General features: G+C 38.5%; 1 protein-coding gene across 7 annotated transcripts in view; it reads left to right on the top strand.

Annotated features, from left to right (window-relative positions):
- NRIP1 (nuclear receptor interacting protein 1) overlaps positions 1-26,437 on the top strand; it is a 78,577-nt gene that overhangs the window by 39,364 nt on the left and 12,776 nt on the right. For 3 of the 7 annotated variants that reach the window (XM_026076008.1, XM_026076009.1, XM_026076007.1), the window contains exon 3: positions 15,289-15,337. The exons of 1 other annotated variant lie outside the window; for it this stretch is intronic. The gene's annotated coding sequence lies outside the window, so the exon portion shown is untranslated. Of the gene's footprint in view, positions 1-5,102; positions 5,131-6,617; positions 6,658-15,288; positions 15,338-18,430; positions 18,449-26,437 lie in introns of those variants that run through there. 3 more of the 7 variants (XM_026076010.1, XM_026076015.1, XM_026076013.1) reach the window with 3 other exon arrangements.

Below are 26,437 nucleotides of genomic sequence, written 5' to 3'. Positions count from 1 at the left end.
GCCAGCCATGAGAAATTGTAGCAACAAAGACCATTTTTATCAGATAGTTAGAAATGATAGACTGTCTGATCTCACAGATCTTATGATGTCATCATGGTTGAATTCTAGGCGAATGGGCAACAGGGTGCTGCTGTGGCTTTTGAAGTGGGGGTAGATTAGATGTGGTCACACATGCACTGCCTTTTGTGTGAGGTTCTTAAGACACCGTAATTTCAAAAGTTGTCACCGGACTCTTGCATCCCTAGAATAAAGCTGCTAACTTGTATTTTTGGGTTTTGGCTTCTGCTTTTGGCAAGGCCACACAATCTGTCCCATACTTGGCAGCAACTAGTGCCTGGCTTGAAAGCTTTCATTGCATCTTTAAATCACCCTGTTCAGCTGGAACATTGCAACATGAGTTCTTCGTTTTTGTTTTGGGGGTTTTCACAACACTTAATGTTTTAAGACCCCCATAATGTATTTTCCCCTTTTGTTATGTGTTGGAAAAACTTAAGAAACCACTGACATTGCAATTTTCAGCTGTGCGTTGCCCTGAAGATGCTTCTTAGTATTTTATGTTAGACTAATATGTAACATGCTGACTACTAAAATTGGTCTCTCCTCATCCCTCTTCCTGATAACTCTGGGCTGAACTAGAAAGATTTCTAGGAAATGCAGTGTAGGACCCGGTACTGCAGTAACCGTGTAATAGGCTAAATGATCAAACTTTTTTTAACCATAGTTGGCTGCCTGTATGGTGTTCTGTTATCCAAAGAACACAAAAAGAGCACATTTGTGCAGGAAGATCAATGGACCGCATGATCTGATCAATCTCCCTTGGCCCCAAAATGGAGGAGAACACGTGCTTTGAGTTATGCCACCTTTAGCCTTTCCTTCACACGTGACTGTGAAGCAGATGCTTATGGCCAGTGCCTTAGCGTGAAGCAAGCCTTGAGGTGCTCTGAGTAATCGCAGAGGATGCTCTGACAGCCAGGCACCGCTGGAACACAGTGACCCTTCGTCCAAGCATAATAAACGCCTTAGAAACCTTGGTAGATCTGTGGAAAAGCCTTTCTATTGTATAAGTTCCTTCTCTGCTGATATAAAGGCACCATCGCTGATGTTACTTGAAAACTAATGCTTAAAATTCTTAAAGTCTTGTAGCAGCAGGATATTTTGTGAGAAGAGCTGCAGTTCTCAGGAATGACAAAGCGAATCTATTTTAGTGGTAGACAGAGGATGGTGTTCTAACAGTTGTGATATAACTGCCAAAGCTGTATCTTCCTTCAGTAAACTTAAATATGTTTTGTTCTTGCTTAATAGAATATAGTACTTTAAAAATGGCTGTATGAAACCAGACTAAATTAAACCCATAGTGCCTAACCAGAGAGGGATTAGAGCACCCTCTGCTGGTATGAATGGCTCCTTTTCCTTCCTCAAGGATTTGTCTGGTGTCTATCCTAGAAATAGTAAAAGATCGTTCTGAAGTGTGATGCTAGTTTCTCTTAATTAAGCTGAGACTATATTAACCCATTTTTATGACTGTGGGGTTTTTTTCTTGCAGAAGTTTGATAGTTTAATCTGGTCAGTAATAGTGCAGCTAAAACAGGAGGATAAGGCAGTGAGGTCTTTTCTCCACTTTCAGATATGGAAATCCCTGTTATTTGCTAACTGAGAGTGCAGAAAGCTACCCTCCATTGGGAAATTCTTTGCTACTGAAATTTGAAAGTGAATTGGAGATTCTGCATGCAACCATGGTTCTGAAGAAACGGTGTCCGTTTCCTAAGTGTGTTGATGGTTGCTTTCAAATGGCACTGCCAAATCCWTTGGGTAAATTTGTGGTTTCACAGAGTGACCATGTGTTCCCAGGGCCTTTCCTAGTGGTTATCTCTGTGCATTTGCTCAAGTGTTTAGAAAGCCACTGTGTCACTTGTCAGCAGCAGACAGGCTAGCTGTCTGTTTGTTTTTTTTCTTTCCCAGTACATGCACTCATGATCTCAAACTCTTGGTAGGCCCATCGCATGTAATTACCATCTTCTCTACTTTCTTCTCAGTTCCGGGTGACTGAGAGGGAAATAAACAGGCTAACGTGAGAAGTGAATGCTTCTTAATTTCTTATCTTCTCATAAAATACACGTCCGATGCTTGGCGAAGCAATCCTCATGGTGTTCTTTACTCTCCTCTAACCTGCTGTGTCTAAGCACACAGCATACTCTGGTAGGTGCTACCACTGTCACTCTGACAAAAAGTCTTCACCCAGTATATTTAGTGAGGGCCTAAAACTATGAGGTGCAGAGTAGTCTCTTCCATCTGAATTCTTAGGAGTGAGCCTGCAGAGCCTGAGTGGGTTACTGCAGTGCTCTGTTACAAAATGTAAAACCAGTTGGAAAATGACAGTTTAAGCTGGGGGGAGGAGAGGGCTGGCGATTGCTATGTAGAGAGCCTGCTGAATGCTCAGTATTAATAACAGTACCATTCTTAGTAAATGGCTGCTTACATAATTTTGTTATGAAAGAATGCTGCTGGTTGAACTGTATGCATGTCTTTCGCTTATTAAAGTGTCCCTTCAGAGTGCCTGTGATATACTGCCTTCTGCATGAGAAGGGTTAAGAGGAGACAACATCCTGTCAAAGACCTTGTTTTTAATTTTGCCTCTCACACTGGCACAGATCCGGCTAAGAGCAGCCCAGATTAGTTCGGAAAACCTTTGAAGAGATTTAAGATGTCCTTCAGCCAGTTTGAAGGTTTTTGTCTTGCAAATCCAGTACAAGGGCGCCTGCAGGCATCTCGACCCTTGCTGTGCTGCTGATGCAGCTCAAGGTCACGCTAACCCGCCCTGTGACATTCAACAACAACAAAAAAAAATTATGCGGTGAAACTGCTTCAGCATTCAGCCAACCAACAACTTCCTTAGTTTCTCACTAAAGGAAGAAGTGTGTATTTTTTTCTTTTTCTTTTTCTTCTTCTTTTTTTTTTTTTTTTTTTTGGCTTCGTGGATTTTTGCTGCAGGAAATAATCCAGGATTTCTGGTGTGTGTGATGACAAGGTCATTTCTTAATTAGAACACATGTAAAGAACAAAGCTAAATGGCTTCAAAACAGCTTTGTAGTTGATGGAGAGGATTTAAATTATTTAAAGAGATAGTCACCCAAGTATGATGGAAACTGAATTCTAAACACATTAACTCTTTCAGTACTCTACAGTTTCCATATGCTACTCAAAAGGAAATGCCAAACTTCATGAGCAATATTGCAACTGCTGTTAAATGAGCATTTTTACATCTATTTATAGTTAAGACTTTATTATGCTCTCTCTTACCTGAGTTAAGAAAGCCAGAACTTTATTTTCTTTTGCAGTGAAATATTCCAGCTTGGCTTGAGAAAAAGAGATTAGGAGATTGCTTTTTAGAGCTCAGTGAGTTAATTTCTACAATATTTTGTATTTTGGTGAATGCATGATTGTAAATACACTCTTTTGTGTGAGTTCATGTATGACTTACAGTGTCAGTACACAGGTATTGTGTTCAGAACTGTTACTAGAAGGGATTTGGAGTACTATCCTCACTACTCAAAACAATTGCAAGGAATATGTGTGGATGGATAAGGTGGATTTGAGAAAATGGAATGGAGATTGAAAGGAGGAGAGAAATGACAATATAAATGGCAGCTTCAGTTAGTTTTAAATTATTGTGAGCTGTCTGGAAAAACTAACTGTAGAAAGCATCTTGGAATTTGAATTTTGTTCCAGAGTTATGTCTTTGATTCAAAGCAAGTAAACACAGAAGTATTGGTTTGAGGTGTTGTATGTTAGTTATCCATGCTTCTAGTCTTATTCCCCTATTTTTTCTTAGTCTGTTTTTCTAGACTCTCTTTTTTTCTTTTGTGAATTCCTTGCGGCTAACAAGCTGACCACGCTTTTGTGGTTGTCTTGTGAGCCCAAAGCCTGATGAGTCAGTGCACTGGCCGATGGTGATCTGTGCGTAACTTGACTCCACCTGCTGGAAGGGTGTTACTCCAACACCTGTCTCATTGGCAGCAGTTGAGGAGGAGAAACTGAACTTACTGTATTCTGTAGAACCCCGCTTTTGTTATTACTACACTGTAACTTTTCGAGTTGGCTGTTTTAAAAAAAAGAGGGGGAGGGGAAAGGTTATTTGGAAATTGTTCACCAAGGTAAATTAATAAATGAGGATATGAGAAATGTTGCTGGCTAGCGGACGTGGAATACATGACTGTATGTGTGCTCAAAGAGTGTTACTGCATGATTCATCAAAGGGAAATGGAACATGGAGAGAGATGTGTCTTCCCTCTGTAGTCAAAAGTCTTGCACTTAAAGCTCCATGTAAAGTGTTTCAAAGGTAAATGGCATAAAATGTACTGAGAGTTTATTGTTTGAGTTGGTCTGGTTTTTGTTTTATTTTCCTGGGTAAACCTTCTTCAGGCAGACTGTGAGCAGAGTACRTCAAATGTCAGGCTGAAATGAAGTATCCTAACTACAGATAGGTTGTGCTGGCTCTTAGACCCTCCTCATGAGAAAGGAAGAAGCTGCATTTGCCAGGATAAAGAGGCAAGAGCAGGCAATACAACTTCTTTCTTCTTTGGGTTGCTTTTCTTCCTTTCCCTGCACTAGCACTCTGGCACAAGACTTGTGAGAGGAAAACAATGAAGGAAAACAGGCTCCATACAAGAAAAATGGCCAGGAGGAAACTGATATGCTATGTGAAATCTGTACATTCGTGCCCTTGCCCGGGGTGTACTGTGCCCTTAATATTACGGGAGACCTAAGCTCACCTTCTAGTAATTTCTAATTTACTGGCCTAATTCATCGATTTGTTATCACTAATTGTACTTCATTTACTTCTGTGTAGTTTCCAGTACCTAAAGGGTTGAAAGGTTGCTGTAATTGGCACCCGCAGCTGCTCTTTCTTTTGACAGGGGATAATTTTGCAGCCTATGCTTTGTGTGACAGCTGCCTAATTGGGCATTCTCCCCTTGTAGCAAGCCTGCCTCCTCCAGCCTCCCTGCTGACAAATGGTGGTGGATTATAGATGAGGACACGCTGACCCATTCGACCTTGCTGAGACAGCGGGGAGGGGCCTCCTGCTACTTGAGGGAAGCTCTGGGTCATTTAAAGGACAAGGTCATGAGCCAGGTGGGGAAATGACATGATATCACATGACAATAGCCCGATGACACGGTCAGTATGTCAAGGACAAACTCCTCAGTATTGATTATGCTGCTTTTTTATGGTGTCTCACTGAAGCCACTGGTACTTCACAAATATTTTGTTAATTTATTCTAGGTAAAGTACCAAATGTTATTTTCAGGGTTATTTTTAGGAGTATTTGTGCAGTGTTTTCTTCTAAATACAGGTCACATACAAAAGCAGTGTTATTAAAACCCTGTCAATAATAATTTATAGGGCTCATCTTGATGTATCTGGTAAAACGTATATTTGCATATACTGTAAGCAAAATAGCAGGAAGGATGTAAAAAAAAGGGCAAAACTAAAGGAGGAAAAAAAAATCCCTGCTTTTAAATTTCGCTTTTTCAGTTCTCCCACTTAAAAGGCACACGTATGAACCTGCATGGAAACTCATGTGTCTACGTATGTATGTATGACTAGGATGTGGGAAAAGTACTTAAATAAAAAGAAACAAAGAGAAAAGTTAAAAATAAATTGAATGTTGAAAGAAAAACTCTTGTATTAGCTCAAGGGTGGTATAGTTAGGGTAATGCCTTGCCTWTTTTAAGAGCTAATACAGTATCCAGCTGTGCCAACCAATAAAAACCTRTTAAGTGGATTTTAGAAAATATGTTGTGAATACAAGTGACAATATTTTGAGAACATCTTCGTGTTGCATTTCTATGCTAATAAACTTCAAGGTAAATGAACGGCTTGTTTGACATTTGCAATGTTAGACCATAGTAAAATGCTTTCTTCTGGAGTAATTAGACTTGATAGATTGATTATGTTGAAACATAAAGATAAATACAGTTAAAAAGAAAACTCTCCTGAAGCAAGTTATACCTGGTTCTGAACTTCAATGGTACCTTTCCATTTTAGCCTCTGTAGAAGTCTCAGTCTCTTTCTCTCTCATATGCATGCATACATGTGCATGCAAATATGCATGCACAAACACATAGATGCACACACACACGTGGAGTTTCTGAAACAGCCTGCTAAGTAGGGAGAGGAGCGTTCATCTAAGAACACAGTTCCCATTTCTGTGAAGTCAGATCTGTTGTTGGATGCTGTTGTGTCTAAATCTCGTCAGTTCACCAGGATGTAATTTTACTCCCCTGAGGTAAAAAGCCGTCAGTAGTAAAGTGTGATAAATTAGTTCACTCAAGTAGATGCGCGCGCGCGTGTGTGTGTGTGTGTTTAATTCTGACCTTGCTGTGCATGTGTTTAGCTGCTCTCAGTGCCCGAGTCAAGCTTGGTGGAGGCTTAATCCTGTGCCCTTGTACACGTATACTTGATTAGTAGTTGTGGTTATCTCAGCAGAAGACATTCCGCCCTCCTCCTTGTATTGGTCAGGACCCGGGCATTGGGGAGTCAAGTCGAAGGAGAAAGAAAAGAGATTTTGCATTAGTATTCTATGAAAGCCTTACTGTCTGCAGAACAAATTGATTGCTACAGTGTACCTGTGCTTGGCACCACTGCTGTGAAAGAAAGGTATGGTTGTAATCTGTTTTATTGTATTACATATTGTGACACTCCAGGAATGTTTAACATTCAGCTCTTCTATGGCACATGCTAGAAGTCTGAGTACTGAAAAATATGTGAATGAATGAAAAGTATGCAAGGCTGTCATATCCGCAGCGTTGTTTACTACAATGAACTAAGTAGCCCCTGCTAATGAGACAAATTTGCTGTATATGCCAATGGCAGCGTAAGCAGATTGGTACAGAATTCTCTATAATGTTCAGTGGCTCGCATCTGAGTCAGTGTTTACTGCATAACTGTACAGATAAAATTCTAGTTAATATTTTAAGGCTTTATTTGGTTTAGCTTTGAAAAGGGAAAATGTGTTTGAACACTGATGTGTTTGTGTCTTTAAATGAGAATGTTTTTTCTAGTTTTTAGTCTGCTGCACTGTTTCTACATGGCAGGGGTGGGAGGGTGGGGGGTGAGGGGAGGTATAACAATATGAAAATCTTGAATGTTGAGCTGCTATAATACACAGAACAAGAACAAAGCCGAGGAAGTGTCTTACGGTATTTGAGCCTTTTTTTTTTTTTCTTTCTTCCCTTAACACATAAATATGCATCTGTTTTATAATGAAGAAGCTGGTGTTCTTCGTTTTCTTTAAGTCAGTTACAGACTTTAGTCCAGTTGATTCTCTGGTTTTATAGATGCTCAGCTAATGTCAGTTGTGTGTTTGATGGGAAATAAAAGCACTCCATTAATAAGATTCAGGGTGTTTTCCAGAGAGCTGTGCTTCATTCTTGGCATCACTGAAGTTGTGTTTGTGATTATTTGAATGTTTGCTTGTGGCCGCTCCAAAACATCTAAAGTATCTGCTCTTGTGGTGCAGACATTCCCAACTAATTATGTTTAGGACAGGTGGCAGACTTGTCCTGGACATTTAAGTCTGGATGTAAACTTAATCTAATAACTTGATGAGAAACTGAAAATCCATCTTTTCTGGTGTGTTATCACTATGCACAAGCTAGAGGGGTATTTGCAAAATCCTCTCTCTACTCATTGTCCTGGCAGGTGACAAATAAATGAGTTGCTTTAAGGAAGCCAGGAACTTAGAAAACACTGCATGCTGAAGAGCAGCCGTGCACTATAATAGTTATTTCTGTCATATGGCCTTGCAGACTTAAGATTAACACTTTATAGATGTGCAGTATATTTATATGAGTGTACCCTTGAGCTTACATTTTACACCTTGCAAAAAGTGTGAATACAGCCTTATGCATGTAGGTTGTTTATCATGTAGATCCTTTGACAACTAAGAACATTTTTAAGAAGCCCGGATACTGGGACTCTGTGATGTGATTGTTTGTACTCAAGTAATGACTAATTTAATTAAAACTAATTAGTCAAAATTATTTATTCAAGGCAAATATTTTGTGAGTGAGTTATTCTTCCCCCTGGAATTTTTTGGAAAAACTGTGTAAACACATGTTGTAATGATGACAACAGGCAGTAAAAACAGTTGCACAGATTTTTCACGGATTACGAGATAAAGGGAGCTGATCATATTCAACAAGATTTTGGAAGTCAATTGCAATGATACTGCAGAAATGGTTAATTCTTATCTTAAATTCGGTATTGACTTTTGGTAGATTTTAACCAGTTACTGGAAGGTTGTTAAGTTGTGAAGAAGGTGTTAGATAAATACAGGGTAATACTGCATTTCAGTGCAATTAACTCTTATTCATAAATAATTCAACCTATGACTTTAAATGATTAGAGGAAAAGAAAATGACATGTGATTAAATCCAAGTCCTTGAAAACATTTTACCAGTGAAGATTGCTGTGACTGCTTTGAGACTCCCTCTTTCTTATTCCATTTTTGATTTAGTTCCGGGAGTTTTATTGGTTTTTGTCAATCATTAGTGTAATGACAGAGATGCATTATATGATGTAGATGCTGCAGATCAAGTCATAAGAGAAAAAAGATAAGTGTCTGCTCTCAATATCTCACTTTTCCTAGTGCTATGGAATACATCAGCTTGGGTACCATGTGATTTTTCTGCCTTTTTTTTTTTTTTTTAAATGGGAAGTAGAAGGACGTTTGCAGGATTAAACTTACACTGCTAGCTTTATTGAATCAGCATGCCTGAAACCACTGAAATCTTGATGAGAATTTTGGAATACAACTTGGCCTGGAGTGGACTCTTTATCAAACAAGTATTGTCGCTGTAAATTTTGAAAGAACAAATAAAATTAATCAGATTTTTCAAACATTTATACTTTACAATTTAGACATGCTATTGCTTCCACCATTGGTAGACTGTGTGTAGCACAGCCTTTTTTCTGAATATATTTAATCAAGTTTTAAGTAAGAGTTGGCACTTGAGCATATCATCARGCAAATTTTAGAAGTTTGTGCGCTTTCTCAAGGGTGGCTCTGCCCTGCTTGAGACTGTGAAATTGCAGTTCTCCATCTCCACCCCTTTTCTTCCTTACCATGCTGTAACATAAGGAAAAGAGGAAGTTTAGGTGTTGCGTAACTTTTTCTAAGCAGGTTTTGTGTGCAGACATTGAAGACCGTGTTATGTTAATTCAACCAGTGCTGTAGCTACCAAATTTCTGTTAATGCTAACAGCATTTGTGTAATTAAGGGCCCTGTGTACTGAACAGAGAGAGCTGCTAAACCTCTTGAGGAAATTATTTTGTCTGTTGCGTTGGTTAACTTTCCCTGATAATTACAAATGTTGCTGATACTCCCTTAGGGTAGTGGGGGCAGTTTTTGCGGGGCCTGCTAAAGTGAAACTCTTGTATTTTCTTTATTGAGCATTGGACAAAGCATCTGTGGCAGTCAGAATCGGACTGAATGATTGAAATGGAACTGTTAATAAAAGTTGATCACAGTCCAACTTGAGGGGACAAGTGTGGTAAGATAAGAAAGTGGAAAGCTGCACTGACAAATTTTTTGTGTGTGTTTTTAAGGAGTTCTTACTGTATAAAGGTGGAAAGAACTGAGACCTGTACTGCTGGAAAACTAACAGTAAATGATCTAGAGCAGACAAGACAGTATTTGTCTTGGTTTAATGTATTCTCTTGAAGCCATCTGAAAACCTTGGGGCTTGTTAAAAGTTCCAAATAATTTTTTTTCTTTGTTTGGATCTTTATTTTCTACAACACCAACCATAGGTGGCACTGATTATTAACAATTAAAAAGTTTAGGATACATCTCTTTCTCCCAAACTTACATGTTTTGTAAAGCCATGACAGTCACTTGGTGTATTTTCTCTCACACTAGCAAAAAATAAAAGTGTGGCAGGTGTCTGCAGATTCTACTATTCAATAAGTATTACAACTAACATTTTTAGTGAAATTGATCCGTTTGGAAACTTCCAATATGAATACAGCTCTTAAGATCGGTTGAGAAGGTTTGTCTTTTGAAGCCAGTCTTACCAGCTCTGAAGCTGGAATTAAAGCTTGTAAGAACTCATCAGGAAAAAACATTGATGCTGATTAGTAAGGAATAAGTAGTTTTCCTGTGCTTTTGGCTTTGTTTTACTTGGAGGCAAACTTGTATTTAAAGCTCAGTTCTAGTTACTGGTGTGACTTCCACAGGATCTTTGGTCAAGCTTGGTATAATTCAGGGTTCCAGAACCTGGACACTGGTCGGCAAAGCTACTCAATTCAGCACGCTAGTAAAAACGCGGTCTGTTGGCATTTACTTGCCACTTCAGCTTCAATCCTGATTCCCTCATAATTCATCTTCTACCATGGACTACTGGAGTCTTGTTTATACGCTTGCATACAAATGAATGAATGCACAACCTGCTTCTAGTCCATCCAAGCAATCTGATGCCAAATGCGTTGCAGCTGAATTAAGCTGGTGAAGAGCAAGTTGTGATGGTTTTCTAAAGTACGGGAATAAAACTGGATCTTTGCTGGAGGGATCTAGAAGCGCTTAAATACACATATACACGTTCATTCATACTTTAGTATGAAAGGTCCTTGCTTCTGAATAAAAAGAGCTCTATTGCTCTTGGTTAGGAGTGAGGCTGCAAGAGGACAGTGGGTGAGGACTGCTCTGGTGTTTTGCTGCAAAATTCTGCTGCCGCTGTGCTGCGATCCTTCCAGCTCCCATAAATTAAATGGGGTTTGGCCAGCTCATTAGGGCTGTTTCAGCATGGCAGATCTCTGAGAAATAGCAGAGGTTGGTGAAATGATGTCTTTGACCCTAGTGCCATCATTCATCTTTCCAGTTCAGTACTGACATGGTTGTTTTCTTGGAGAGAACATCATTGCAGCAGGTATAGTGGAAAAACTTATAGAGTATTCTTGATTGATACAGATCTCCCCATGTGGTGGTTGCAGTGCTGGTTATTTTTGTTATTTTGGAAGATAAAGACGTTTACTGTGGCGTGCAAGTTATATTTCTTTTAGTGATTCTTGTTGTGTCCTCCAGTTTATTGTAATCAACAGTTGTTTTATTTCGCCTCCTATTGGAGAGGCAGAATATCTTCTCACTGAAGTGCCAAACTGAGATTCACAGAACGTGCATTCCATTTCTACCATGAGTATGGACTTCATGTGACTATGAGCAAGTCACTCTGTCTTCCTCTGTGCTCTCAGTTCCTCATCTGTAAAGTGGGGATACATCACAGGACTACTGTGATGATGACTTCATTGATGTTTATTTGGTGGTGTTTTGTTTAGAGACAGAACAACTTTTTTCTTGCTGCTTTGATAGTGCCCAGTAGCCTCCCATGTGGTTTAGACCCATACAGCGGATATAATGAGAGGTCCTGGTGAACAAGATTGGAGTGAAATTACTATGATCAGTGTGTAATGAGCAGCAGCTATCTAATATCAGATATTTAGTTGTTTTCAAATCAAAATAGATCTTTAGTAACAGAAGTGACTCTTACTTGTCATTAGTGGATTTTTTTTTTTTTTAATAGCTGGTCTCGCTTTATGTATAAGTAATAAAGTAAACAACTGAATTCTGGAGTTCACTCAAGTCTGAAATAACTGTCAAGTCTGAAAAATCTTGGGATTTTCTTTTCCTTTTAGAGATTCTTATAGTGGATGAACTAGTCTATGAAAATCCCTTTTACAGTCAATATTTCCTCATGCCTGCAGCTTGGTGGGGGAGGGCATCAAGCTTTATGAGGAGGGGAGGTAATTATGGTTGTGTATTGCATTGAAGGAGAACAGCCTGCTAAGGATGTTCAGTCAACTTCAGAGTTTTTTGCTAAAATTTTTTTTTTTTTAATCCATGACTGTGATTTTTTTAAAAAGAAAATCATTTCATGGAAGGGTAGTTTGGATGCATGTCTTATGCAAGTTGCAAATGTGGATTCTTGCACATAGTTACGCTTCACTGAATGGTCAAGGGAGGAAAAATACTCTCTTAACAACAGCTCTGTGCTTCCAAGAGCATTTCTTCTGTTCTGCCCTCCAAGATTTATGAGATTACTATGTCATAGATTTTTGTAGCCTTCAGCTAGTCATGAAGAAGCACAATCCAATTTGAAATTAAAAATGACTGGATCATCTTACTCTGCAAAAATTTAACTGGTGATCTAATTTGCCAGTCAACCAAAGAGAAATGTTTAAAAAAGAGAGGTTTTACTGGCAGCACCTGGAGTTGCAAAGAATTTACTGACATACCCTCATCAACTAGTCTAGTCTTTTGGATGCGCATTAGGAAAGCAGTCATAAATACTATCACCTTTTTCTTGATTGATATCTCTGAAGAACACGGATCGTGCTTGCTCTTGGAAAGTATCCATTTGCTTTAAAATAAGATAATTAAAGGTGGATAAAATAATTGATGAAAAAATTGATGAGATGTGTTTTCAGTAATGCATTACGTTCTGATGTATTAGCAAACATGAGGCTGTTGTTAATCTGAACTCATGTCTTCTGTAGAATTGAATTACAAGAACAGTTTAGTCTCCTAAAACTTTCATTTTGGAACCTTTTTTCCAAATATGATTGGAGCTTTTGGTCTCAAGGGTGATGGGTAGGGAATGACTTACTGATTTTTTTTTCCCTCTTCCTTTCTGAACAGTAGATTACAGAGTCAAAGATTTTCTAGCTCATCCAATCCTTCTTGTTCCATTGGCCAAGATCAGAATATAACTAATGCAAACCTGAAGATTTTGATTGCCCATCCATATGCATAGTAACATGGTGTATATTCCAGTTCAGTGCAAATACTTTTTACCATGGTGAAGTAATATATCTGATTTTTTTTTTTTAGGAACTGTGCTGTCTAGAATTTCACCAATGGCTTTATGTTTTAATGAATCGGGATGTTTGTRTTCTTTTACAGAGTGTAGCATTCTACATAATCGTGTTTGTGTTCTTCTTTTTCTTATTATTCAGGACTTGCTTGTGACACGGTTTCCTAAGCAGATTGAATAGTCTCTCTGCCTTCACCTACCATTGCAACTCTCCTACATTAAATCTGCTTTCTCCCTACAAATCACCTTTCCTGCTTAGTTGTCCCTATATCTTGTCTTAGTTTGTAAGCACTTTGGGGTTGAACTCTGTGAATTTATGGGTATATAAGGTGTCTTACAATAGTAATTATGCCATGCAGTGTTTCCCAGCAAATGTCAAGCGCAGCCAGACTTGTTCTCATAAACCTGGCAGAATATAAAGAAGGCAAGTGGAATATACATCCCAGTAGGTTATTCTTGGTAAGCCAAACTGTTCACCTTCAGGAGTGCCTTGGTTGAAGCTGTGGATTACCTGACTGAGGTGAGAGATACCAAAGTGACTTTGGAAGAAAGGTTAAGTTTTGTTTGCAAGAAAACTAAAATCAGAGTTGCACCCAGTATGTCACCCTCTCTAGTTTGAGGAGTAGGAGGGAAAGTGTGTTCAAAAAAGTGGGGATCTAGCAGAATCAAGTCTTTTGTTTTGAGCGCAAAAGGTTAATTCATTAAAGCGGGGGACTGAGCCGTAGAAAGTTTCCTTTGTTTCATTGAACAAGGTCTGGGTTTATGTTTAACCAGCTCCCTGGAATGAGCACCTTCTCTGCCTTCAAGTTCCTCCTCAAAAATTTCCTTGTTCATGTCATCTTTGGCACCATTTGTTGTCATGCTAGACATACTTTAAAAAAGTCACTCTGAAAATAAGTTTTCCTAGGGAAAATATTTCCTTTCCTCCTCTGGTCTCTCTCTCCTCCATCTGCACTCTCTGAAGTGAAGATAGACTGGGACAGGGTAGGGGTATCTTCTCTGTACCAGCCAGGGAAAGGGAAGAGCGTTCACGAAACTTTTAATAGCAGCAGATCCAGAAAAGAGGAGCCCTTCTATACTGTATTTTAGCCCTTTTGTATCCTTCCCTCCATATCATTAATCTGTGTGTTATGTTGATCTTTTACTGTGTATTACTCTTTGCTCCCCCCCCCAGTCCTATGTAATAAAAGTATCAGGTGAAAACTGTATTATAAATTAGCAGCATGTGTTGCTATACTGCTACATAAACTTTTTTCTTTTTTTTTTTTTTTTTTTAAAGAGAAGGGGAAAACATACTTATTGTGGAGGCCAGTGTTGCTCTAGGGCTTCATTTAACTGTTGTCCAGCCTAATTCATGTTACATATGTAGTCATCATCTCACAGGTACAGTTGTATTTATTCTAAACTTTATAGAGCGTATGATGAGGGAAAGGGAAAATAGGAGGGTGGGAATCTGTGAGGAAAGGCAAGCAGCATACATCAGTTGTGTTTCACCATGTGGTTTGTGAAGATGGTATTTTGGTGGGTTTGGATTAGTTTTTGATGTGATGATTTACTGTTTGAGGAGAGCATGAAATAGCATCAACAGTGTAGATGATCTTGATCTAGGGAGCATTGCAGAAGCATAATGGAATTTCTTGTGAGAGAGATGCCTGAATGTTACTATAAAAACGTGTGTTTGTGGAAATGAGAGGGTAAGGAGAGGGACACAGCAAATGATTTAGGCTATGTGGATAGAAAGGAAAGAGTTATTTATGTCCATAGAACTTGGAGATACTTAAACTTCATCAGGAGCAAGAGAAAAACAGTTGAGAGTTTGAAGTAAAGGATTATATGCTCAGAGCAGCTTGAGGGGAAGGATTACAGGGACAGCTGTGTTTTGTGTAGCCTCAAAGGGTCATTGGATATTGGTGATGTTATAGAACCATGGGTTGAGGAAGTAGGGAGTTGACAGAAGTCTAAATGAGAGTAAATGTTCAGTATAATAGTGGGAGAAAAAAAATAAGATTTTAGAAAAGCAGAAAGCAATGTCAAGTTTATTTTTGAAGTCGTTGTGGGTAAGTGAATAGCAGGAGTGTCAGAGTGAAAATAATCTCCTGATGACAAGTTTTTGTGACAAACTGGATAGTATTAACAAGCCAAGGAGACCAAACCCCTCTTTCATAAGACATTATCAGCTTCCTCAGCTCTGATGCAGAGTAGTCCTGCTTGGATATTGTCACAAACTGACCGCAAGTATGACTGTAGAGAAAAATTCTATTTTAGTCCAGTCTATTGACACCTTCTTAAGAAGTAAGATTGGTTCCCTTTCATGAGCTAATACTGAATTAACAGAATGTCTTTCCTGTTACAGTGGAAATAAAATAGTTTTCCACCATCGATTTCTACATGCTGATTATAATGTATTTATTTTTGGCAGGGTGGAGTGAAAAGCAGATTCACAAAGTTCCAGCATTGACACTTTCAAGGTATGAGTTTCTGCCCTTGAACTTGGGAAGTTTGTCATCCTGTCCTTTTTTTACCCCAGGCATTGAGTGGTAACTTAATCTAATTCACACCAGCTTTGGTCCTTATCTCTTTTAAAAATTCCGAGTCAGATGATGGTTTAACTCGTGCCCATGTAGTCTTTGATTCCTTTCTCCTGACATAGCTAACTAGGGTACCAAGTTAGCAATCTGCTAAAAGTATCCTGGGCAGCTAGAGATATGATCACCTGCCCACCAGAACTTCTGGCCTTTTCTTGACAAATGTATGCTAAATTATATACCTTTACAGGTATATTCCTTGAGAATCTCATTCAGAATCTCACTGAGAATTTCTCATTCTTTGAGAAGAGTGGGATTTTTTTTTTTTCCTGGTCTTCCTTTGTTGCCCTGTTTGGCTTGTACGTCTGCCGTCCATTGTGACTTCTGCATTAATTTGGTATTTGTGAGTCTTCTTATGGTTATGTAAGATTCTATAGAGTTTTATGAGCCTGAACTGCTGGTGAAAGAAATCACAGTAATAATGTCATCTTCAGTGGAGTTCTTCAGTATGGTTCACTGACCAAATTTAAGCAACAGAGTTTGGACAAAAACCTCCTTTAGCTTCATGACAGGATTCTTATAAAAACTCTAAAAAGTGAAGAAACAAGAAAATAATARTTTAGCAAGAAACTGCACAGCCTATGAAACTTATCCTCAGGTCATTGACATTGCCTGATGCACATTGGTCATACACTGATTCAGAAAACACTGGAGTTGCTTATCAATGGTTTATTGAGCTGGGAAATGCCTCTTCTAGATACACCAAGGGAAGGGGGCTTTATGTAACACTGGAGATGYGAGTTGTGACTTCTCAGCCATGCTCAGATTTATACAATGGCCGATTAAGCTGGAAGTAATGTCTGGCCTGATGAGATGAATTGGCAGAGTTGTGGTTATGCTATAATAACTATTGGATAATGATTTTATAGTTCATGATACATAGTTCAGGCTAGTCTGGTGGAATCTCCTGTGTTTTTTTTTTTACCAGATTCATGAGATAAAATTCTTTCATTTTATGACAGCTTTCCTCTCTCTGTACTTTATCAGTAGATATTAAATGAACAGACCATAACTGTAATTACATTTTTGAAGTATTTGTGTTTTGTTTTTTCCAAAGCAGCTGTGATAAGATTTATAAAAGGGAGTTCACCACCTAGCTCCCATTGCCTTTTGTTGTAGCTGCTATCTGGTTTTGTTAGATGATGAATCAGTATCAGAATTCCAGCATGTGAGAAACCACATCACCTGCCATGGTTGGTGTGTGTTGAACAACTTGAGGAACAGGCAAGATGGAATCAGTCTTGCAGGTGTTGTTTGGAAAAGGAAATCTTGCATTGTCTAATACTGCAGGAAGAACATTCAAATTTTGCAAGTGAATGGGCCTGTTTTAATTTTTAGAGCTCCAACTTTATCAGTCATGACTCTTCAACTAATGTTCTATTACTGTTTTTCAGTGTGGTAGATGTCCATTTATCATGTGTCTGATTCTGCCACGTTAATACATGTTGCATGAAGTTTGATGCCTCCCTCATGCACCAATTTGTACATGAGCATAATCTTGCCATTATTTTGATGTCCTATTAAAATCCATAGATCTATAGATGTTAGTAAGAAATGAGACAAAATGCAAAGCTAAAGGAGTTACTATTAAAATAGTTACTAAACAATATTTTTAAAACAGCATTATTTTAAAAAGTTGCTTGATTTGATGTTTCACACATGTAAATGTAATCACAGACTATTTTTTTGTTTAAAAAAATAATAATAATCAGTACCTCTACAGAGTTAGGCATGAACAGCCAGTGTGTCAGATAATCCATTGTTGTGGACTACTTGTCTACTGAATTGATCAGAAGTACTCTCTTTTTTGTGCTACCCGATGTACTCATTTCTGCTGCTATATTGTATTGTCATTTATTGCAATTTGTCATTGCTTCCTTTTAGAAGACAGCACACTCAAGATGGTGTACGTTTACATTTTTAGGCTCTCTTTGAAAGCTCTAACACTGCCTGTTAGAGTTCTCTACATAAGGCTAAAGTAGAATTGTGTTCTAGACATTGTTTAAGGTGTCACAGTAAAAAAGAGACTTAAACCTTCACTGCCCATTGATAGCAGCTTAGGATGTCCCTGTGACTTGAAGAGCATGGGATTTGATTCCAAATTCAGAGCTAGCATGAGCCCCCTGCTCCTGTAGGGGGTGTGAAGAGTGTAAATCTGTGAATTTAACAGAATAAAACACCCCAACTACTGATAATCTGTTTTACTAAAAGTTGGTTATGATGATTAAAGAAAAAATTCTTACAGTGTAAGCCTGAGAGAAGACCTAATGTGATACTGAAACAACAGTTAATTATTCACTGCAATATAGCTCAGTAAAAAAAAAAAAAAAAAAAAAAAAGCATGCATTATTCAATTATGTTATTGGACACAGATTTTTTTCAGAGCTTGAAGGGCTGGGTAACTATACTGCTTATAAGCTAATGCATTTCTTTGAATGTTCTCGGCTGTGAAATGTCTTTGTGTATGTTTAATTCTCAGCATCTCAGAGTAAGTTGCTGATTTGTTTGCAGATGTTGACTGAACCTCTGGTTTTTTTGTATCTTGAATCATAATCATTGCCTGAAATTTTTCCTAACATTTTCAGCCTTCTCGAGTAGGTAAGATAGAAATTCCGCCACAAATATCTCTACTTTTCTTCCATTTTGCTTAAAGGGGTTAGAAAAGCAGGGACTGAAGTGCAGAATTGTATTGCCCTGAGGTCTAAAACTTACTCAATTTGATCTTAAACCAGTGACTGTTTTAAGATCTCATGAATCAGTATCATGGCTAGAAACACCTATACTGTTGCACTGAGAAGCTCTCATCGCAGGCTTCAGGAGTGATTTGTATCTGGCTCTAGTAGCTCAGGTGATGCTATAGCTTAAAAGGGTGACAATCTAATTCTTTTGAAGGATGTTTTCAAGGAGGAGCTATCTTTTTTAAACTTGTATTAATTTTTTGTCTTTTTCCTTTAAGGCCTTTTCATTAGTAACTGAGCCAACCCAATCAAACAGGTAGAGTGTTGCAAGTCTAATACCTATACAAAAATTAAAAGGAAAAAAATCTAAACAAATGTTGAAATGCAGCCGAAAGAAGACACAGATGGGTGTGTGATGACATAAAGGTTTTATTGGCAATATCTTAGATGCCCACATACAAGTCAGTTATGCAGGTCACCCCAAATGAGTTCCAATAAAAGCTTTATACCAACATGAACAGTCCTATTTATAGAGGCAGCTCTCTGTCTAAATATAAACTGCTCCCAGTCATGTCTAGACCAACATCAGAGCTGTGCTAGTGTTGAAAGTGGGGGTTCAGAAGTAAGAGTATAGGCTATACCGTTCTTCAAGCTGCTAGGTACTATAATTAGCATCTAAACTTTGTGACGGTGTTACATGTGTGAATGTCACAGGACACCGTGTTGCCCAAGGCATCTTTTTCTTTCTCCTTTTTAAGTGTCAGAAGGTATGTCTGGTGGATGTGACCTGTAAGATAAATATTCTTCAGCATGTGTTTAAAGCTTTGAGAATGTATCATTGCGTGGATGGATGGATAGATCAGTAAATGACTTTCACTGCTAACTGTTTTCAGCAGTTGAGTTTTAATGAGTCTTTCAACTGTTGCTGCTGTGTTTAATCTGCTCGCTTACTCAGCATTCAACATTAAAGAAGCTTTCGAGGAGGTTAATGTTGTCATGATTACAGAAGGGGTTAGTTTGATTGTGTTCTGCACAGACCTTGTGTTAAGAGTCCTTTTTTAATTGAGAAATATGTGCTGTGCATACAGATAATTAGGAAAGATAAGTGAGTGTTGTGTTTGGATGTGCACATCCGAATATACAATTGCTATATTAAGATAAATAACTCAGAGTGGATGAAGTTATAAACAGAGGTCCTGATTCTCAAGCAGTGGGTCTGTCATGTCCTATATTTGTCACTGGGTTCTTCTTTTGGATTTGTGATTTCATATGTATCGACAGACGGTGGAATAGAGTGAAAAGCACTGCAAAAAGCAGTTTGTTCCACTTCTTTTTATTTAACATTAGAGTTCTTCTTTAGTTTACTTGATAGGCTGCCTAACATCTCTGTTAAAATAAATAAGCACAAGCCAGTCACTCTTACAGGTGGGGAATACTTAAAAAATGTAGTGTACCAACGTGAAGAAAATATAGTGATATTTCTGGTAAGTGTACTACAAAAACAGGAGCTCTGATCAAATGCCAGCTCTTACATCAGTCCTCTTTGTAATCTTTCTTGCTGATCTGTGACCTTGACCTTGTGTTTGTGTTTGTATGTCAATTCTATTTTAGGGATGGACAAACCCAGTTCAGTTTAATTGGATTTATACTCCAGCTTCATAGGATGCCTCAGTATAATATAAAAGTTAAAATATTTGAATGAATTATTCTGTTGCCAGTCTTTTTCTCAGATTGCAGAGGGCTTGCACACAGTGGTGGTTTTGGGGTTTGGGTTTTTTTTAATTGTGCTTAAAACATACTTCTTAGAAAAGGCATCTTCTTTATCTTACAATGAACTCTCCTAAATTCAGTATAGACATTTTGTCTAGAGGTGGAGTCTCCTCTTAGTGAGAGAATCTCACAAGTAGCAATACTCCTGCCTCTTTAATTTGACATAAGTGCAGTTTGGCACTGAAAGGAATAGGCCCTGCTTTCTGTCCTTCTCCTCCACCACTCCAGTCATGCATTCCCACATGGAGGACTGGTTTCTAATCTAGGTGAAAACGGCCTGTCAACAGTATTTTGTTTTTTTAATTTTTTGCCATGATCAGGTCCTTAGTCCTACTTGCCACTTAAGATCTTTCTGTAGGAATGCTAGTGTCAATGCAAGGGAGGTGACAGGAGCAAGCAGCTGAAGATAGGTAGAAGAAATCAAGGCTACACATTTTGACAGCATCTTCACACTTAGATGAAAATTCCTGTGCAACCACATTCTTATGTATATTTAAATGTGTGGCTTCTGAGCTAGTTTATTGTTTTGTTTATTACTAAAAGTCTCATCTGCAACTGAGATTGATTGTTTTCAGATAGGGATGGGGCTCACTTTAAGCCYGTTAGACTCTGATTCACTGGTACCACTTCTGCTCATCAGAGTTCTTGAGTACGGGCTTAATTTTGGACATATGCTAGCATGGAATTTAAGCACATGCTTTAAGTGTGTTTTGTATAACTAATGCTTTAGGCAAGTGACTTTATAAAGACTTAGTGAAGTTGTGGGTTTGATGGGCACTGTGGAAGATGGCCCCAAATCAGTTAATACTTCTGTGATGCCAATATGGAATAATAGATTTATTTTTAATAGGTCTTTCAATTTGGGGTAATGATCTTATATGTAGAAAATTACACAATTTCTGCAGAGATCAATAACACATCTGTGTTGTTTTGTTTTATATAGTTTCTAAATGGGTATGAGTACTTGTTTCAACTTATCTGACACTAATGGAACAAGCAGTAATGATAAATAGCCTTTTCTTGCTATTTTGCAGTTACTTCCTTCGTGCAGTATTCATGAAAGACAGATATAAAACATATTAGTAAGAGCTGTTTTCCACAACTTTGTGACAGCATATCATCTTTCTGCTTAAAATGCTTGTCATCTTTATCAACATAAAATTTGAGAAATTACTTCAAAGTGTGTGTCCTTGTCTTGAGTGTTTAGGGTAGTTAAACACTTACCCTTCCCAGCCATCCAGTGTCCTACTATCATGACTTTGTGGCAGTGAATATAAAGTAAGTATTTTCTTTGTTTTTTAGCTGAGTCAGTATTTTAGTCATTCTGATTTGACTCATGGCTCAATTTGAGCTGCAGCCTGATTCCTAGTGTTTGAGAGTATTATTAACTAACTAATTATCTCTGTTATCTACATTTATATGACTTAAAAGGCTTTTAATTTTTTACTTGGGGATTTATGTTATGAATGCTTTTAGATTAATTCTGGCGCAGTGGTAAGTTGTGGAACTTTCTTCACTGTATGTTGTTAGTTTTTTCTCCCCAAGTTTTGCTAAAGTTAGTTGTAATGGTGTATCTTTAATTTCATTTGGTTTAATTGCTACTTTGGAAAAAAAATCAGTTTGTTATTGTAAATGAACTAGTAAAGACTTCTTGCTAATGCAGATTTTTCCTTTCCCACTTAAGTAAAATTATATGAGCTTTTTTCTGTCCTTAGCCTTTTGAAACACAAACTACAATAGGCTTATGTCCCCCATTAAAATGGAGACTATATTGTCCTTCCTCTCACTAAAAAGAAACAAATCAATCACCTGGATCATTAAAACAGCTTTTTTTCCCCCATGTATCATTGCGAATTTTATAAGACTGTGTGATCCTATACTTTACGTTACTATGGAATTACTCTGCTTTTGCTTTCTGTTAGTTGAAACCTGTTCTGTTGAAAGAAAGTGACTCAAATTCAAAACTAATCATGAGATGGTCCTAAGTGGAGCACAGCTACAATCAATAAGAGTTGTGCATTTATTTTAGTTAGTGCTGTGTTGTAGCTTTGCCTTTGTGCAACCAAATCCTAGTTAAAATAATATAAAATGACTTTTCATGTGACAAGTCACTGAACCTGTAAAGTTAATTCAACAATGCCAATGGTGCTACTGAGAAATATGCAATTTTATTGAAGTGCTGTGGAGATTTGGCCATATCTTTAGACCTGTCCAACAAGTAGAAGGTCAGAGTTGTGTGGAAATGCATTATCTGTGTTTATTGATCATAACTCAGAAGCATGACTGTCCTGAGGAGAACATTGATTTCTTCACTGTATTTAATCAGGTTCCATTCTTGAGGAGTTGCCATATAGTTAAATGCTTAGTCAGTGATTTTTTTTTTGTTGCAGGTTTTGGGGGGAATGGAAATCTGGTTGTAAAATTTTTATTTTGAATATTTTAATGTAAGTGGTTTACAAAGATTGGAAAGATGCATCCACTCTCCACTCCCTTGTACCTACCAGTATATTATTTTATTATAATTTGTTTGGTTTCCACTGCTCTAATCTGAAAAAAGAGCTTGGCATTTATTTTTGTGCCTATTTGCTTTTGGCTCCTTGGATAAGAAGACTCAATTAATGAAGTCTTCATGCTTACTGTATTTCTGGGCTTCGATCACGACGCTACCAAAGTTAGTGCATAGTACTAACTCCCCACTATTTCTGGATTCCTGTCCTTACTGGGGGGAGTAGGGGTTCACTGCTCTGCCTTGCCAGGTCCCTCCTTCACCCTTTTTGTTTTCCATAGCAGAAGATCACTGAGCCATCACTCGTAGGGGAGGTTTTAAATTTCAAATACTCGGTTCCTTCACAGGTGGAAATTGTAGTCCGAACATTTGTTCTGTTTTGTGCTAGAACTGGCAAAGAGTTGTCAAAGAAAGTTTATTTCTAAGTTGGTGAGTGCGTGTTAGTGGAACCTGATGGACAAACAAACTCAAAGATGCTCCTTACAGTACAGTTACAGTACTAAACAGAACTGTTCATCCAGGAGTATTTGTGAGAACAAATACATGTGCATGGGTCTGTGCAAAGRAATTGACTGAAATTTATGTGAACTGCTCATTTACAGAGCTGTATCATAATATGCACAAGGTGGGATTTTCCACAAGTGATTATTTTTGCAAGGTTCATTCTTTAGCTAGTTAGAATAGGAAATACTAGTTTAAGGTAGGCTGACATTAGCTATTGTTTTGAGAGTGCCAAAAGCCTGAAAAATGGCTACATACGTGGTTCTTCTCTTAAATAAACTGAACTTCCTAGTAGGAGGTTTTAAAGTGCAGGACAGATTTCGATCAAGCTGTGCGCAGTGCTAGGGCATACATGCAAATCTTCTGAGCTGCTACCTGTGAAGAAAACTTGAGAAACATCAGTCGCCTGTAACTTAGGCAGAAATGTCTGCCTCAGGCCTTGTGTACACTGTGCACTGCTTTCTCAAGGAGGTAGCCAAGATGGTTTGGGTGCCAGAATCAGACRAGCTGTGGCGGAGCAGCACCGGGTCGATGCACTCTACTTCTTGGGGCAGGCTAACCTCTGCGGGGTTCCCTGCTGCCCAGCTAGACTTACTCTGGCACCTAAGCTGTCTTGGCTCTGTCTTGCATACGCTGCAGTCTGCGGTACGGACATACCTTTTTCACYGAGAACCACCGTTCTCAGATTGCCGTCATTTATGGTCTTACTGTCCCCTCTCCTGCGAGAGGCCTGCATCAGGGTTAAATGGACGCTCCTTCTCAAAGAGCTCTTCCCCGGCATTCAGTCAAAGCCTGTGATTTAGCCAACACTGTTCGGATTTTAGGTCTTTCATGTGAAAATACTTCTGCCTCCAAACCGCCTCCAAGTTTGAGTTCTGACTTCTGCTTCTCTCCTCATATGCACACGAATGTGCACAGTCTGCTTTGTCACCTTCCTGAAAGGGTATCTGCTTAAATACAGAAATCTCTCTGATATTTCCTCACCTCATTTAAACAGACAGTGGAAATATTATATTCCCCCTTATAAATTATGTATCGTCCCAAAGCTGCTTGTTGCCATGAGGTGGTGTGGCATGGTCTGGGTGAGTCACAGATTCCAGGGCTGGGGAGAATCCCATGGAATGCGAGGGACGGAGAGTGCTGAGATTAGATGTCTGAATCCCCCTTTGCATGCCAGAGACGGAGTATGCATGAACAGCCTCCCCTTTCCTTCTGCCACTCTGTGGCCATAATTAGCATCTGCATTAATTAGCATTCACATTTAATGCAACAGTCCTTAAAACAAAGGCCAACATAAATCTAAATGATCTTTTTTTTTCGCTTGGTTGTTGGTTCACTAACAGTTCAGTCCGATAGTCTGTCATATCTTACTGGAAAAAAACATTTCTTGTATATGCTGTGCCCTTGTTTCTGTGTTCATGTCACTTTTATGTGGCTAGGAGTGTTCTGTTACTCAGGGTTTGTGTGCTCTATCAAAATGATTGATTTTGCATCTCTTCTTGAGCTATGATGTCAACTATTACAGAATTTTTCTGCAGTCTAAACCCTACTGTCTAAACTGCTAAAACCATCAGAAGTTTTGGGTTGGTTTGGTTTGGTTTTGCTCTCTTCCACTCGCACCTTTTGCCCCTGAACACTGAATGAGAAAACCTGTCTGTTGTCTGAAGTTTCTCTTAGCAAGAGAGAGTACAGTCAGGATTGTGTTTGGCAGTGCACAGCGTACCAAAGCCAAGGGAAAAGGCCTTCCCTTTTTGTTTACCTGTGCAGGAGTTAGCCAGAGCCATTAAGTTATTGCCATTGCTAACCCTGCTCTTATCCAGAGGGGATATTTTAGAGAGTGAATAACAATCCTGTGTCCTGCAGCAGCCAGCAGGACAGCGTCAGCCTGGAGGAAACACCCCCTGCCCCTGGCAGGGGGGCTCCGGTTCGGTTGCAGGGTCGAGGCCACTGGAGCCCCTTGAGAAATCCTGGCAGCAGCAGCAGGAACTCCTTTTGCTGCAACGTGACTCCCAGGTGGCCTCTCCCAACAGCCTTTTAAAAGCAACAGGCTCTCCTTTCCATGTTCGAAATGTCCTTTGGAGTCAGCCAGTAGGCCTAACGAAGGAGTGAGTAAGAAATCAATCTCTTGGCAAGAAGCTTAGTTTTGCTTTCTCAAAGTGACACCCTACAATTGTAGGAAAGAAGGAATTTGATGTTTATGAATTTATTGTAAACGAGGCCCGTTGATTCCCAAGTTCTTTAGACGTGCAACTGTGAGAGAATTCACCTATTTATTGCTGAATTTTGCTCCACAATCTGATCGCTTTTGCTCCTTCTTTTTTCTTTTTTCTTTTTTCTTGTTTCTTGTTTCTTGTTTCTTGTTTCTTGTTTCTTGTTTCTTGTTTCTTTTTTTCCTTTTTTTCTTTTTTTTCTTTTTTCTTTTTTTTTTTTTTTTTGAATTTCATTTGCAAAGGGAACCTTCAGAATGTCTTGACAGCCTGAAGCAAAACTGTGAAGAGGTCTCAGCTGCTCAATTCATCTCAATAGATTTCCAACACAGAGCGTGGATTTAGCAAAGCACTTAAATGCTTGATTCTCTTAAAGCACGTGCTTAAGTGCTGTTGAAGTACCTGCACATTTCTGCAGCTCCATGGTTGTGCTTTAGTAGGCTGTTGAATCAGGCCTGTTTTACCACTTAGAACCTTAGTAAAAACAGTCGACTAACATGCTTATCCCAGTATTCTGAATGCCTCCTTCCTGCCTGCCAAAATCAAAGAAATACAAATTGAGTTTAATAGCAAAATAAATCATTCTGGGACAGCTAGTCTCATTTTCTGTACTCATGTTTAGTTCACTGAAAGATTGTGCAGCAATTTCCAGTGCATCTAGGAATTCTCTTGTAGAGCTTAATTTCATTGTGCTCTGCAGTCTTTCACTGTAGACAGCTATAAGGACAGGGAATCATTTAAAAATCTCTGTTTTAGGTACTTATTCAGTGCTCTTACTGGTGCTGTTGGGCAACTCACAGCCTTTAATATATTTATCCTCAATTATCTCTCAGAAGTTTGCAGCTATTATTACTCCACCTGGGAAAATAGGATATACAGAAAAGTAAAACTAGAAGTCAGCCTGTTTGCAGCACAGTGGGTAATTGGACCCCTGGATCCCAAGCTGGCACTGTAATCGCTCTACTGTATTCCTCTAATCTGTAATAATTAAAATGACTGACTAAACCATTGGTTGATGTGGTGGACTCTTGCTGTTACATTTGGGAATACAAGAGTGGGAAGGTAGTGAGCTAGTGAGAGACCTTTTTTGAGTCCTAGAGTAGATTTTAACTATTCAGACAGTTTATTTTGTTAAAAAATTAAAGAACTTAATTTCATGCACTGGTTTGATTTTTAGCACTACAGATTCATGTTTTGATTCATTTCCATTTAAAAAATAAAGCATAATGAAGTAAAACAGAGTTTAATCATGTCATAAAAGTTCTCTGGAATGCAATTAATAAAAATGTTCTATGTATGTGTATATGTACACATCTAACTT

This window comes from Apteryx rowi, unplaced genomic scaffold (genome assembly GCF_003343035.1).
Source record: "Apteryx rowi isolate R43461 unplaced genomic scaffold, aptRow1 scaffold_42, whole genome shotgun sequence".
In the NCBI taxonomy this organism is placed as follows: domain Eukaryota; kingdom Metazoa; phylum Chordata; class Aves; order Apterygiformes; family Apterygidae; genus Apteryx; species Apteryx rowi.
The sequence above is the reverse complement of the archived record's forward strand: the minus strand, read 5'-3'. Positions and strand labels throughout refer to the sequence as shown.